Raw genomic sequence first — 17,351 nt, 5'->3', positions numbered from 1 at the left:
ACCCATGCTTTCTGCCTCTGGCTGGTAAACAGTCAGTTCAGCCTTTTGGCCATGCCAGGTCTTTTGCAATTCCTGGCTATAGTCCACAATATCCTGTTTAGGTGGTTTGAGAGGTAACTCCCATCCCTTCTTCACTAGACACAATACACCCCTAACTGGATGTCCGAACAGCTGTTCAAAAGGGCTGTACCCAACCCCCTTCTGAGGAACGTCTCTGTAGGCAAAGAGAAGGCAGGGCAAAAGTATGTCCCATCTGCGCCTAAGCTTTGTGGGTGATAAGGGGTGGTACATTTGTAATTTACTCCACACTCCTTCCACATAGCAGTCAAGTAACTAGACATGAAGTTTGCACCCCTGACTGATATTACCTCCTTAGGAAAACCCATCTTGGAAAAAATTCCCAGGAGGGCCCTTGCCACAACAGGCGCGGTTGTGGTCCTAAGTGGGATTGCCTCTGGATACCTAGTGGCATGGACCACCACCACCAGTATGAATCTGTGCCCAGATGTAGTTTGAGGATCAATTGGACCAACAAGGTCAATCCCAACCCTCTCAAAGGGAACCCCCCACCACAGGCAGTGGTATCAGGGGGGCCTTTCTGGTCCCACCTGTCTTACCACTGGCTTGACCAGTGATACAGGAGCGACAAAACTCCTTTGTGTCCTTCAGACATGGAAGGCCATTGAAAGTGAGGGACAATTCTGTCCCAGGTTTTGTTTTGGCCCAGGTGACCTGCTAATGGGATGTCATGTGCCAGTGTTAATAGGAAGCCCCTAAACTTCAGAGGTATAACAAACCTCCTGGTGGCACCAGGCTTGGGGTCTCTACTCTCTGAGTAAAGGAGTCCATCCTCCCAGTAGATTATATGGGATCCACTGGCACTCCCAGCAGCAGCTTGCTGTCTGAGGGGTGCATGAGAGGAGCAGCTCAGCTGCTCCTGGCTCAGATCTGGCCTGGAAGGGCTTCCTAACCCCAAGAACTCAACCTGATCAGGCTCTAGCTCCTTCGGGAAAGTTCCTTCTTCAGGACTAAGATCATCTCCCTCAAGAGACTGATCTGTACTCTGAGTCAGGGGGGAGACACTCCCTTACACCTACTGCTCCTGTTATTGGAAGGCACCTGGTCCGTTTTTCCAGGATCCAGGGCCTGTTCAGCGGAAGACATTTTTGCCTGTGACCTAGTCATAGAAAGCACATCTGCAGGGATACCCAACATTTCTGCATGAGTCCTGAGTTCCACTTCAGCCCAAGCTGAAGTTTCCTAATCATTGCCCAACAAGCATTCAACAGGGAGGTATGCACTTACCACAACCTTCTTAGGGCCAGTTACCCCTCCCCAGGTGAAATTAACAACTACCAAGGAATGGTCTGTCCTGACATTCTTAGCATTGGTCACTTGGTACATCTCACCAAGCATGATTTGCTCAAGAGCCACAAGATCTTTTGTCACCATTTTGACACTTGCTCCTGTGTCCCTGAATGCCAAGGCCTCTTTTCCATTTATCAAAGGCTGCTGTCTGTATTTGCCCAGATTACTGGGCCTGACAAATAAGGAGGCGATATCCATGCCTCCATCACAGATCAGTACAGCCCGTGTAGGAACTCTGACTAGGCCAGTGTCCACCTCAGATCTCAGGGTTAACCCTACTGCACCCTTATTCTGAGTACAACCATTTGGAGCTGAACTAGGGTAACAGTTGCCTTAGGGGCAATGGCGACTGGAATTGAGTCCTTGGACTTGGTACACTCACTTGTCCAATGGGTCTTCTGTTTACAGATTTGACACCATGGCTTCTTCTTGCCTTTTCCCTTGTTGGATTGTGACTCCCCACCAGATGCAGATTTTTGGGGTCCTTGAGAAGACTTCTGGTCTTTACCCTTCTCCCCACCCTTATCAAAGTTTTTAAAATCTTGCTTCTTGGAGTCACCCACTTGGTTCTGAACCTTCTGCCTCACCCTGGTTCTGACTCATTTGTCTGCCTTCCGACCCAATTCTTGGGGAGAGGTCAGATCAGAGTCCACCAGGTACTAATGCAACAACTGATTTTGACATTTAGTAAGGATCTGTTCCCTCATAATTAAATTCTACAATCCATTAAAATCACACACTTTACTGCCAAGTAACCAGCCTTCCAGAGCCTTAGTAGCACAATCTACAAAGTCAACCCAGTCTTGAGTCTGTGCCTTTTGGGTATCTCTGAACTTAATCCTTTATTGTTCAGTGGTTAAGCCAAACCCATCAATCAGAGCACTCTTCAAGACTTTGTAATTATTTGCATCTTCCTCTCTAACAGTGAGGAGCGTGTCTCTACCTTTGTTTTCTAAGGAGAGCCACAAGATTGCTGCCCACTGCTCCTGAGGGACCCTCTGTACTTTACAGGCCCTCTCCAGTGCAGTTATCCATTTGTGGATGTCATCCCCACTCTGATAGGGAGGGACAATCTTGTTCAGGTTCCTATGGTCATGAGTATTCTCTCTACCTCTACCTCTAGGGACACTGTTGATGCCACCTTGGGACTCTAGCCCCAGCTCTTTTAGAAGCTTTCTGAAGCTGCAGGCTTTCCCTATCTAAGGCCAATTGCTCTCTCTAGAGACTGAGCTTAGCTCTCTCAAACTCAAGCAGTTGGCACTTCTTATCATAAGAGGATTCTCTTCTATGAGAAGCAGAGGTCCTATGAGAGACAGAGGTCCGTACAGATGTACCAGATTGATCAGATTCCTGAGAAGGAGATCTTTATCTTCTTGGTAAACTGCTAACTCTTCCTGGTGGAGTGAAGAGAGGACCACTGGGGCCTTCTCTTCCATCCATAGGAAGAATTGGATTGTCCAGGTTTGAATCATTCTGATCATCCTGGTCAGCATTAGAGTTTACCACGGCCTTTATAACATCCTGCCATTGTGCAGTTTCTGTCTTTGGTCGTCCCAGTTACTGTGTCATTCTGTAATTGTGCTCCCCAGATATATTTTGAATGTGAAGGTGTGTCTGGATATGTGTGAGTTGAGTTTGATTGGGCTGTTGTGATGTTTTTGGTTGTCTCTTCCCGGGTTTTCATGATTTGATCATATGTATTGTGTCGCTTATTCATGTTGATTTGTGACTTAACTATGTTGAAATATGATATCTGCAACAATATTTATGGATTTGTATAAGCTATAAAAATATTTTACAAAATGAAATGAAAATAAATATTTTACATTTTTTTTAGTGGGTTTACACATTAGCCTTGGCGCTCCGTCGGTTACTGGGATTAATTCCTGTGTACAAATAACTTTGGACATGAGGGAGTTTTTTCTTTAGGTTGTATTTTCTTCCCCTCTTCTCCCTGACCTTGTTCTGCATCAGCATTAGAGTTCATGTCATAGAAGTTTTCACTTCCTGGCCTTTCCTCTTCTGCTGTCCCACCAACCTTGCCTGTCTCATCTGATCCTGGGGTCTTTCTGAGGTCATCTAAAAGCAAAGCCTCTATGAGGCGTTGAGTGTTTGGGGTTTTCCCTGTCTTCAGTTTTCTAGATGCACACGTATTTCTCAATTCATGAAATGAGAGATGGTCATACTTAGTAAGGAGCCACTGGCTTCTGCCCTAGAAGACATACTAGTGTTATGTGGTGTAGGCACCTACCTAACCAACTCAAGAGACCTAAAGTCTCTTGAGTTGGAGAAAGGGTGTGTTAGACCGTTGACTTACCCAACTCTAAGTTCTGTAGAACTTACTTTATTCTAGTCTTAATTTAAATGTACCTAGTACCTTTAGTGGTTTTCAGTTAGTCACTCAATGAGAGTATCTGGTAAAACAATAGCAAGCTGGAATCCCAACCGCTGCACACCAACGTGAGGGTCGGTTGGACTGGTGCAAGGTGCCCACTTTAATTAGTGGACAGCATATACCAGGCCAACTTCTAACACCCTCATGTGCCAGCATGCATGGTTGACCAACCGAATGCAAGAAGCGAACAGACCGAGCAGGCGTAGGAACTTCAGGACTGGAACGACCGCTCCATCGTGAAACAAGGGAATCATTTCCTGAATGTCAAGAATCCTCTTTGGAGGTGGAAAGGCTCGACACACTTTAGTATCCAGTACTTCCCCTATGAACAGGTTGCGCTGTGAGGGCACCAGGTGAGACTTGGGTACATTTATCAAGAAACCCAACAACGTACAACAGCCGCGCTGTTACGTGCAGATGATGATGCACCATCATCTCTGGTGAATTTGCTTTGAGCAGCCAGTCGTCCAAGTAAGGGAAAACAGGAAACCCCGACTTTCTGAATGTGCTGCCACCGCCGCCATCACCTTTGTGTAAACTCGAGGCGCGGAAGTAAGACCATACGGGAGGACCGCAAACTAGTAATGTTGGGACCCTACCGTGAAACGAAGATAGTTCCGAGGCGACTACAGGATGGGAATGTGAAAATACGCATCTTGCAAATCGATCAACACCATCCAGTCTTCTTGCTGCAGCACCAGAAGAACCCGAGCTAGGGTCAACATCTTGAATTTCTCCTGTCTGAGGTAAAAATTCAAGACCCTGAGGTCCAGAAAAGACCTTAACCTGCCATCCTTCTTTGGGACCAGGAAATACTGAGAGTAGCTTCCCTGACCCCTTTCCTGCTCGGGGACCACCTCTATGGCACCTTTCTGCAATAACACAAGAACCTCCTGCTGCAGAAGCAGCAAATGGTCTCTGAGCACCAGCCTTGACGAGGAGGGTAAGGAGGAAGAAACTCTCGGAAGGGAAAGGCGTACCCATTTTCCACAAGATCCAAAACCCAAAGTTCTGATGTGATAGATTTCCAATCTTGTAGAAAATGGGACACTTGACCCCCCCCTACAGGACCAGTATGCTCCAAAATGGGGGATCTAGAGCTGCTTTCCAGTGGTAGGGGCAGAAGAGGAAGAGGAGGAGGAGGAGGAGGAGGAGGAGGAGAGTTGACTGGCTGCACCCCGCAGACGACCTCTGTTCTTTCCTCTAAGATTTGTACTGGAGGTTCTGCTGCTGCTATTGCTGAAGCTGTTGACAGCCTCGAAAGTAAAACACCCTGCCAAAACCACAATACCTCTTAAATCCAAACCCTCTAGTTTGGGACTGGAGACCCAAAGATTTAGCCGTGGCTCTACTGTCCTTAAACCTCTGCAGCGCAGAATCTGCCTTTTCCGCAAAAAGCTTGGATCAATTAAGTGGAAGATCGAGAAGAGTATTCTGTACATCAGGAGAAAACCCTGAAGACCCTAAGCCCGGCATGCCTCCTTTTAGAATTAGAAGAGCCCATCACTCTTGCCACTGAATCAGCAGTGTCCAGACCAGACTGGATAACCTGGCGAGCAGCCGCCTGCGTATCCGCCCTGATCTCTAAAAAGGAGCTTCGATTATTCTCCGGCAACTTTGGAACCAACTGTTTTGCAGAGTCCATCAAGGCATGAATATACATTCCCAACAAGCATGTTGCATTGATGGATTTCAAAGCCATGCTTGAAGAGGAAACCCCCTTTTTGGTGGATTGCTCCAGTTTTTTTGAATCCTTGTCTCCAGGAGTCTGAGGAAAAGACCCTACCAATTGTTTTGAACAAGAAGCCTGCACCACTAAACCTTCAGGAGAAGGATGAACTGAAAGAAAAGCAGGATCATTTGTTGCAGGCCTGTACCTTCTTGCAATAGTCCTTGAACCTGCAGGAGCAGAATGGGGCTTCCGCCACACCTCCAAAATAGGCTCAGTCAAAGCCTCATTAAACAGCAAAAGTGGCTTCAACACAAGGATGGAGAGTGTAATACCTCTGTTAGAATATTCGGTCTGAAATCGGTAGTGGGTAGCTGAAGATCTAAAAGTTCATCAGCCTTCCTAATTAACCGCATGATATGGTACAACATCCTGCGAGGGTAAAGCCTTCGGTGACGAAAGTTCCCATTCTGGGGAAGTATCTAATCCACTCGCCTCTTGAAGGCCCTCAAACTCATCCTCTTCAATTTCACCTTCTTCAGCCTCATCCTGCTGGTATTAGTCTTCCTCTAACAGTCTCTGTGCCTCTCTCCTAGATCTTATCTTTGGAATCGGAATCTGCTTCGACGGCGCCATGCGTGGCGCCGATGAAACTTGTGCCGGCGACATAGGCAGAGCTTCTGATGTGGGCAACAGTGCTGCTCGAAGTCGAGAAGAAGAACGACCACCAGATGGAGCTGGAGACCGAGAGAACAGTGTCGAGAACCCCGGAGGCGGAAACTGCCAGGACGGCGCCGTCGGCATAAAGGGCACGAAAGGTGCCTGGCATATTGCTCAGGAATGTCAAGCAAAATATACAGAGCCTCAGTAAGGACCTATATTTCTTTTTAACATTGAATGAATCTAATCGTTTTTTAAGAGAGATGCCAAAGAGAGAAACTGTAAGGTATTATTCAAAACAAATTTATTAATATTTTCACATTTTTATAAAAAGGAATTTTTTAGACACATTTTTTCAACTAAATTGTTCATTATATACTCAGCAAAAAATTGATCAAGTTTACAAGCATACTTTCATGAAAGAAAAACTTTACATTAAGAGTGCCCTCTAATAGCAGCTAATCTAAACATTCATACAAACATACTTACATACCAGTCATACTGTGGTCTATTCTAAAAGTGACATATCTATCATCACACATACAAAAGACTAATTTATACAAGACAAAAGACGAATACAATTGGCAATTCTGAGGTGTACTAAGTGGAATACACATGGGAACCAAGATGGTATAGTTCTACTAGTTATAATGGGAATAACTAGTTCGTATCCATGACAAATGATGTTAGGCCGACGTACGTTTCGGTGAGAGCCACCTTCCTCAGGGCCAGAGACAACATAAACAACAATTTATACAAAAAGATTATTAAAAAATTGAGGGCATCAGACAATTTTTCTGCAAAGTAAAAAGTACACAAGAAAAAACATGTGAATGTCAATGTTTCTATTACTTCTTTATATAACATTCTCAGTCAATGGCATCATATATATACACATATCTACATTTTAGAAGTAGCAACTAAGTGCTCATAGCTGACACAAACTCCTTATAAGAAGGTGAAATTGGATAGTCCAGAAAATAAAAGGTTCAGCAGTGAGAGGGAAAGAAGTCAGATCCTGGTCATTCCCTTTATATTTTTTATGCACCCAAGAGGTGATATGGTTAAGTGCATGCAGTGCTTATAGGGTATATACTAAGGTGCTGATATGTGGTATTGGCAGCGAGGTGAAAAGAAATTACCAGTGGTGTAATCTTTGTAGTCACTGAATGTATATTGGGGCAGATCCTGGACAGTCTATGGTTTAAGGCAAGAACTGGAAGGCAAAAGGAACTTTCATGATTATCTGTTGGCATAGGGTAGCGTTAAAAAGATGTCAATAAGGTTGCGCTATGTTACCTATGTTGATGGCGCGGGGTCTGCTGGTTAAGGAGACCGAGTTTTCGAGAGGCAGAGAACTTCCGTTAGAATAGCATGTATTCTGTATAAACATTAAACATAACCTATTAAATGTTTAGCCATATGTTACACAGCAGATGGATATAGCTGTGTGGTGAGTTTGTATTAATTACCTGGTTGTATCTAATTATGGATGTTGGTAAATCCTCTCATTACGCCTTTAATTGTATGCTAAAACAAACAAGACAGAGATGCTTTACTCTATTTTATTGCGTTGGGGTAACCAAAAAATCGTTAGTTCTAAAGCGGAGCTTTTCCTAGTGGTTCTAAAGGTCAGATTTGTAAGGGGCAAAATATAGAGCCTATGTATGTTATATTATATTGCGGTTAAAGGTTTTACAACACTTATAGAAACAATTTTAATAACTATGAAAAAACATAACACTGATGTTAATGATGCTGCCCATTGGTACTTAAATGCACCAACCGAAGGGTTACTAATCTGTCTTTATTTTAAAATTGGCGTGGTAAATAAATAAGCGATGCCTAGTTACAGACTCATGTTGTTTAACAAAGCTTATTTGAGATAGCGGCGACGACGCGCCTCGTGAAATAACAAGACATATTCGTCTTCTAGGGCTCCCGTTTTGGTCTTACCTTGTGCAAAAACCTTTACTTGCCGCTACTGTAGGTTCCTAGATTTGTAGCCCAAGGTTGAAAATATCCATCACCGAGCCTTAAAAATAATATGGATTACCGTAAGAAGCAAGGCTAGATGAGTTCACACAAACGCTAAAGATAATGGCATGAAGTTAAGGTGTGCATTGAGCTTTGGAAAGGGGCAGTTTACATAACAGCTGAAGGAAGTAGATCTTATGATCAGACCTACCACAACCCCAGATTTAACAAAAAGGTTAGATTTCAAACTTTTTCCAACACCAATTCCTCAGACTCAGAACAGGAAGGAATAATAACAGAAGAAGATTATGACTATGGCTTCTCTAACCACAACCAAAGGGGCCAATTTTCAGGAAGACCAAATCGTGGCCCAAGACATCCTTTTTTATCGAGGGGCAGGGGACGAGGCAGACCTCGCTACCCTACAACGAATCAGAACCAATACCAACAACCGATTCCATACCAACAACCGAACCCTCCACATCCTCAGCCATATGTCCAAACGAGACGACAACAATATTGGAAACAATAAAAAAACATGACAATGCATCTATACCAATATTTAATCTTTCTTCACACAACCTATCATCGGAAGAAGTAAGAGTACTGAGTAAAGGTCTATCATATGTACCGAGCACTGGAGCGAACAGATTTCAAATCCATCAAGACATTTTTTCCTTTTTCAGGAAGATCAGATTAAATTTTTTTTTTGACAATAGGGATGTAAGAGAAGAAGAAGAGAACTTATCAGGCTGCCGCCCCCCTTCCACTTTCACTCCCACGTTGGACATGCTCGGACCAGATGTCGCAATTTTTGAAAAAAGTGTTCTGAATGAACTAGAGAGAATTTTGAAATATATCCCTATGCCTCGAACCAACCTAGAAAAAGAGGAGAGATTAGCTTTGAAGATGTTACAAGAAAATCACGATATCACAATAAAACCCTGTGATAAGGCAGGAGGGATTGTAATCATGAACACTAATCATTATGCTGACAAAATTAACCAAATGCTAGGAGTGGAGGAACATTATAGAAGAGCAAATAGACGATCACTCACCAATCTGTCAGAAGAGATAAAGACTATGGTGTCCAAAGCCTTTGTAGATGGACATATCTGCCAGAAAGAGATGGACTACCTCATCAATACCTACCCAGTGGTACCTGCCATCTACGGTGTTCCCAAAACACATAAGAACACAATGGATCCACCCCTAAGACCGATAGTAGCCTCTATAAATTCCAGCACGGAACCCATTTCAAAATACTTAGACTCCTTCCTGTGCCCCCTCAACACCACATATGCCTCTTACATCAAGGACACTGGGCACATGATTAAAGTCCTTGAACATTCTCCATTTAACAGCGCTACCCAACTGCTTGTGACATGCGATATAGAATCGCTTTACACAAATATCCCACAAGATAAAGCAATGGAATCTGTGGCAGCACTACTAGCAAGAACACCAGGCTCCAGACCCGACACCTTCATTCTAGATTGCTTGAGAATGGTTCTACAAAACAACTACTTTGAATTCGGCAATGAGGTATACCATCAAGTCAAAGGAGTTAGTATGGGGGCCTCTTGTGCCCCCAGCATAGCTAACATATATATGGGAGAATTTGAGCGCAAGAATATCTACAATGAAATCGCGCCCTTTTTTGAGAACATATCTAGATGGCACAGATTTATAGACGATGTGTTTTTTATTTAGTCAGGGACGGAAGAACTGTTAAAGGAATTCATAGAATGGCTCAATCTGGCGGACATAAATTTGAAGTTCACCCAAAATTACTCCTCAGATAAAGTGGAATTCTTAGATATATGGATAAGACACGTAAATGGAGAACTGGCAGTCGACCTATATCGCAAACCCACAGCCAAAAATACCATCTTGGAACATGGCAGCTACCATCCTAACTGCAAAAAAGACTCTATACCGTTCGGTGAATTCCTACGAATAAAAAGAAATTGCACGTCTATGAAGGATTTCATGACACATGCTAACCAATTAACGGAACGTTTATTGGCGAGAGGATATCCCAAGCGTCTTATACGTAACTCAATGAAAAGAGCAAAATATTATAACAGAGATGTCCTTTTAAATCCAACTCCGAAATCCAATGAACAAAAACTTGTGTGTGTCCTGAACCACTCTACCATTAATAACAAAATAAGGAAGGTGATCCACAACAACTGGAAGATATTGAATACCAACGACCAGGAAGATAAACTGAGCAAACCCATTCTAGCTTTCAGAAGAAATCAAAATCTGCGAGATAAACTGGTACATAGCAGGTGGAAAAACAAAGAAACAAACAAACCGAAAACCATTGATGGAAACCCACTACCAATTGGCAATCATAGATGTGGTAATTGCCATGCATGTGACCAGATAATACCCGGTGAAACATGGACCTATGGTCAAAAGCAAGGAAAACTAAAAGAAATGACTAATTGCAGAACCAAAAATGTCATATACCTTATCAAATGTCCGTGTGACATAGGGTATATAGGTGAAACATCTAGAGAACTCCGTATTAGACTCTCGGAACACAAGTCTGCAATTAGAACGCAAAAAACAAATGCCCCAATGGTACCCCTTTTTGTCCAATATGGCCACAAAGAAAAAGATCTGCGGTCGCAGATTTTGGAACATGTTCACACACCTCCTGGTAAAGATCCCACTATTTTTCGCAAAAAACGTGAAACCTTTTGGATCCATCTATGTGACACTGTTCGCTTTGGGCACAACGAGGAAATTTTCTGGATAGTCACACTTTGACAATACCTGTGTTTCTGCAAAGTGAATTCGATCATCCGTTTCTCTGTACTATACATACACGTATTTCATATGTGTATAAATGGACCAACTGCAGGTGTTTTCATACTGCAAACTTTCACAAATCTGAGTTTCTTTAAAATTAACTGTGCAAACTAGAACACGATGAAATCCCTTCATGTGTTTTAACTTCTTTTTACACTGTTTCAAACCACAAACCAGCTCCAATATGGCTGCCACAGTATAGGTAACTCAGCCTTAGTCTGTAAACTATGTTCATGCCCCTTTTTTTAAAAAAAACGCAGAGCAAGAAACCTGTTTCTCTGTCTATGCATTTTCACCTGTTTGCAATCACCGAACCGTTTGTTTAAAAGTGTTCCCCACACTGGCAAAAATCTCTCTCCCTGGGAGCAGTCCCAAGAACCCCCGGTCGCGGTAACTGCCGAGTATGTATGAGGTAAGAAACCGTTCTGAAGGCATGTTTTGCCTTCGCGGCTATATACGCTTAGATTATGACACCGTACTAAATGCCTGCAACCGCTATGTATTTTGCCCTTTTAAATGTAACTCGCCAGTCAGCCCCTTGCTAATATTTCCTAATGTTATCGTAGGCTGCCGTTATGTAAACTGCCCCTTTCCAAAGCTCAATGCACACCTTAACTTCATGCCATTATCTTTAGCGTTTGTGTGAACTCATCTAGCCTTGCTTCTTACGGCAATCCATATTATTTTTAAGGCTCGGTGATGGATATTTTCAACCTTGGGCTACAAATCTAGGAACCTACAGAAGCGGCAAGTAAAGGTTTTTGCACAAGGTAAGACCAAAACGGGAGCCCTAGAAGACGAATATGTCTTGTTATTTCACGAGGCACGTCGTCGCCGCTATCTCAAATAAGCTTTGTTAAACAACATGAGTCTGTAACCAGGCATCGCTTATTTATTTACCACGCCAATTTTAAAATAAAGACAGATTAGTAACCCTTCGGTTGGTGCATTTAAGTACCAATGGGCAGCATCATTAACATCAGTGTTATGTTTTTTCATAGTTATTAAAATTGTTTCTATAAGTGTTGTAAAACCTTTAACCGCAATATAATATAACATACATAGGCTCTATATTTTGCCCCTTACAAATCTGACCTTTAGAACCACTAGGAAAAGCTCCGCTTTAGAACTAACGATTTTTTGGTTACCCCAACGCAATAAAATAGAGTAAAGCATCTCTGTCTTGTTTGTTTTAGCATACAATTAAAGGCGTAATGAGAGGATTTACCAACATCCATAATTAGATACAACCAGGTAATTAATACAAACTCACCACACAGCTATATCCATCTGCTGTGTAACATATGGCTAAACATTTAATAGGTTATGTTTAATGTTTATACAGAATACATGCTATTCTTACGGAAGTTCTCTGCCTCTCGAAAACTCGGTCTCCTTAACCAGCAGACCCCGCGCCATCAACATAGGTAACATAGCGCAACCTTATTGACATCTTTTTAACGCTACCCTATGCCAACAGATAATCATGAAAGTTCCTTTTGCCTTCCAGTTCTTGCCTTAAACCATAGACTGTCCAGGATCTGCCCCAATATACATTCAGTGACTACAAAGATTACACCACTGGTAATTTCTTTTCACCTCGCTGCCAATACCACATATCAGCACCTTAGTATATACCCTATAAGCACTGCATGCACTTAACCATATCACCTCTTGGGTGCATAAAAAATATAAAGGGAATGACCAGGATCTGACTTCTTTCCCTCTCACTGCTGAACCTTTTATTTTCTGGACTATCCAATTTCACCTTCTTATAAGGAGTTTGTGTCAGCTATGAGCACTTAGTTGCTACTTCTAAAATGTAGATATGTGTATATATATGATGCCATTGACTGAGAATGTTATATAAAGAAGTAATAGAAACATTGACATTCACATGTTTTTTCTTGTGTACTTTTTACTTTGCAGAAAAATTGTCTGATGCCCTCAATTTTTTAATAATCTTTTTGTATAAATTGTTGTTTATGTTGTCTCTGGCCCTGAGGAAGGTGGCTCTCATCGAAACGTACGTCGGCCTAACATCATTTGTCATGGATACGAACTAGTTATTCCCATTATAACTAGTAGAACTATACCATCTTGGTTCCCATGTGTATTCCACTTAGTACACCTCAGAATTGCCAATTGTATTCGTCTTTTGTCTTGTATAAATTAGTCTTTTGTATGTGTGATGATAGATATGTCACTTTTAGAATAGACCACAGTATGACTGGTATGTAAGTATGTTTGTATGAATGTTTAGATTAGCTGCTATTAGAGGGCACTCTTAATGTAAAGTTTTTCTTTCATGAAAGTATGCTTGTAAACTTGATCAATTTTTTGCTGAGTATATAATGAACAATTTAGTTGAAAAAATGTGTCTAAAAAATTCCTTTTTATAAAAATGTGAAAATATTAATAAATTTGTTTTGAATAATACCTTACAGTTTCTCTCTTTGGCATCTCTCTTAAAAAACGATTAGATTCATTCAATGTTAAAAAGAAATATAGGTCCTTACTGAGGCTCTGTATATTTTGCTTGACTTGTCTCTCCCCCCTCGGGACCTGAAATTACCAGGGAGAACTCTTTCTCACTTTATATTGCTCAGGAATGCGCAAATTAAAACTAAGTGGACCCATGGGGCCCGACGACGCACCGGTAGGGTAGACTGCCCTGGCAAATGTGCCATACATCGCATTGAGGAAATGCAATGCATTCGGCCCAGGCCCAGGAAAGGGCAGAGAAGGAGCCGTATCTGGATTCACACGAGGACGAGAAGGCGCTGGTGATGTCGGACCTGAGACAGGAGAGGTTGCAGGCACAGGAGAGGGCATCCTAGGTTCATGAGTATCCCTCAGCACCGGTGAAGAACTTTGCACAGGAGTACCCTTCGGCGTCGGTGAACACGCCGGAGAAACTCTCTGCGTGGGCGAGCAAGCCGGAGTTGCTGGAGGAGAGGGAGAAGGTGATGGAGAGATGACATCTCTAGAGTGATGCCTCAGAGCCAGAGAGGGCAATCTCGAAGCCTACCTTTCGACGAACGACATCAAGAACCATGCCTTCTCTTTTTCTTGTGCTTCTTCAACTTCACAGCATGCAAAGTCAACGACTTTGATTTCGATCTCTTCTGACCCCTCTTCTCCTTCTTTGACTTGACCATGAACAGCTTAGCCTCACGCTTTTTCAAACCTTTCGGGTTCATCTTCCGACAGCTGGTGCATCCATCGACGTTGTAATCCAAAGAAAGGCTCCACAGTGTTTACAGGGGTCCATGATCGACATATGGCCACCACATTCTCTACAAGGTTTAAAACCCAACTTTTTCGTTGCCATCGGCTGCCACTCCAAAGGAAATGGCAGAAACAAAGTAATCTAAGAAGTAAATGGAGAGCCCCAGAAAACCGTTACGTGTCGGTGCAGAAAAAAGGAAACTGACGTAAGCACACGGATGAGGTCTATTTGTGGGTCCGATGCCGTCAGACAGAGTCGCGAGCGGAGCCGTACTATTGTGACATTTTCATCGACGTGGGAGAGCTAGGAAAAAAGTTTCTGCGGAATGCTGGCGCAGGGGAGAATTCAAAAGGTGAGGAATCCACAGGCAAATGTATCTATCAGAAAGAGCATATAACGAAGTCCAAGAAGGACTAAGTTGTATAGCCGAGTGATGCCCACACAAGACAGGGTACTCAGAGAAAACTAATAGTAAACAAATAGACTACGAAATTGTACACTTAAAGAGCTATACAATGGCGAACCAATACTCCACATAGAGTAAGACGTATACCCAAAAAGGGTATGAACTCTGGAGACTAAGCTTCTCATCAGAGTAAAGTAAAACAACAAACCAGCTGCAAACAGAGTCCGGAGATTAAAATAGTTAAATCTGGAGTCAGACACTCGCCGTAAGACATAAGTAGTGCTTAATACTTTAACACCACAAAGTGCAACAACAGCAGAGGCAGTATTTAAATCCTTAAACCTAAAGATCCACAACTGTGCCTATATAAAAGATAAGCAAAAGACCTGATAAGGTCAAACTACAAGTGGCCAGTCATGAGGCATTGTATCCCTGAGTCTGTATGACTGTCAAATAAACAAACTCATCCCATTTAATTCTTTCTAAGATTTTATATCCTCTTTCACTGCTTCTTTATTAACTTTTTCCATCTGTTATTCTTTTAGTCCATCGATCGATATAAGAACAACAAAAGAGCAGTCTTTCTTTTATTTCTATTCTTTATCCTCTTCCTGTCGATACACCTCTCGTTTTGAGCTGATCTCGGTCTAGTGGTTAGCTTATTCAAGTTCCGGGCCCCACTGACGACGTCTTAATGTTCAGACAACGTCTTTTGACGCTGGTTAGTTCGCGCCTGTTGCAGGTATTTAGAAGGTCCCGGAAACTCTCAGTATTCTCTGCCTCGGGACCCTCTAATCATGAATCCTATTATCCCCACGCATGTAAGTATTTCTCCAGACTTGTACCTTTATATTAATAAGTTAGCGTTGCACTCACGCCTACAATTATCTGTTAGTTTAGTATTGTGCCAGTTCTTTAACCTCTTCGATGCTGATGACGAGCTCAGCTCGTCATCAGCTACGGCGCTCGTATGCTGATGACGACCTGAGCTCGTCCGGTAACGCGGGTGTTCGAAAAACCCAGCACACAGCAGGAAAACCGCTAGCGCGTAAGGGGTGAAGATGCGAGCACCCGGAGGAAGATACTATGACAATGGAACTGATGCTAAAATTAGCAACTTTGTCGCGGACTTAGCCGCCTTACAACTAACCCAGCTGGTCAAATCTCCCACACATGTAGCAGGACACTTACTTGATCCGATATTTACGAATATTCCCGATGCCAAAACGGATGATCCTAAACCTATGGCATGGACGGATCACTCATTAGTAACCCTCTCCATTCCGAACAATTCCCCGCCCAAGAAAAATTCACCCACCTCCTGTTTAAAAAGACCCTGGCATAAACTCCAACAAGGCGACCTTGCGGCCAGCCTGGGCCAACCAATCCTGGAGACCACAGACGACATAGAAAAATCTTATGCGTCTTTCCAGGACTGGATTACCAAGGGGCTGGATGCCATCATACCCGCCAAGTGGACCAAAGGACGTAGCACTCCTTCCAACCCCTGGTTTGACGACAGCCTGAAAAAAATGCGGAAAGCATGCAAGAAAATAGAACGTCAGTGGAGGAAGGAATATAAGCAGGATGATAAAATTTCATACCTGGCCTCGCTGAAAGCATACCACAAGGCAATTCGGATAGCCCGTGCTGCCTTCTACGCCTCGGAAATTGAATCCAGCTCAAACCCTACGAAAACTATCTTTCAAATAGTGCAAAAAATACAAAATGGAGTCAAACCAGCCACTCATATCACCTCCACGCAACAGTGTGAAGACCTAGCGACCTTCTTCACAGACAAGGTGAAGAAAATTTATAACACCTTCACCCAGGACATCCCAGGAGACGTCGACTCTCCTAACGCCACCTTCGGAGATGCGAGGCTCACTTGCCTACCCGCCATCTCCAGTGATGAACTGGCTATACTCTGTAGGAAGGTGAAATCGGGTGCACCCACAGACCCAATGAGACCTAGTCACTTTCTAGGAGCCCTAGAATTTTTCCTCCCACCCCTAACCGCGATTTTGAATCTATCCTTTGCTACGGCCACGGTTCCCCTCTGCTGGAAACAGGCCTGGGTAACCCCGATTATAAAAAAACCCTCCCTAGACCCCGCCAAACCAGAGAACTACCGGCCTGTCTCTTTGCTACCTTGGGTCGCTAAATTGGCAGAAGCCCACGCGAATAAAACACTCAGTGAGTATATGGGGAAAAATAACATCCTAGACCCCTCCCAACATGGCTTCAGGCCGGGCCATAGTACGGAATCCGCGCTCCTCACTTCCACCGAGAGCCTGCGGGAAATCATGGACACCGGCAAAAGTGCCGCGCTGATACTGCTTGATCTTAGCGCGGCCTTTGACACGGTGTCCCATGCCATTCTCCTGAAACGCCTGGAAGATATAGGAATCGTGGACTCAGCGCTCCAATGGTTTCGGTCCTTCCTGACCAGCAGATCTTTCAGGGTATCTGCACCCCCGTTTATCTCCAAACCTCAAGACATAGGGCAAGGGGTACCACAGGGCTCAGCTCTCAGTCCCTCCCTGTTCAACCTATATATGCAACCTTTGGCGGAGGTTGCTAAGAGATGGGGCCTCACAATGGTGTCGTATGCTGACGACACTCAGCTAGTCATCAGCCTTTGTGAGGCTCCCTCCCCGGAGGCCACCAACTTTAGGGATGGACTGTCTGCCGTAGCCAAATGGATGACGGCAAATTGCCTCCAACTGAACGGTGGTAAAACCGAGGTACTAATAATGGGGAAAAACAGCAACAACTGGAACGATTTATGGTGGCCTCAGTCTCTGGGCCCAGCACC

This window comes from Lissotriton vulgaris, chromosome 6 (assembly GCF_964263255.1).
Source record: "Lissotriton vulgaris chromosome 6, aLisVul1.2, whole genome shotgun sequence".
NCBI classification, from domain to species: domain Eukaryota; kingdom Metazoa; phylum Chordata; class Amphibia; order Caudata; family Salamandridae; genus Lissotriton; species Lissotriton vulgaris.
Note: the sequence above shows the minus strand (reverse complement) of the source record.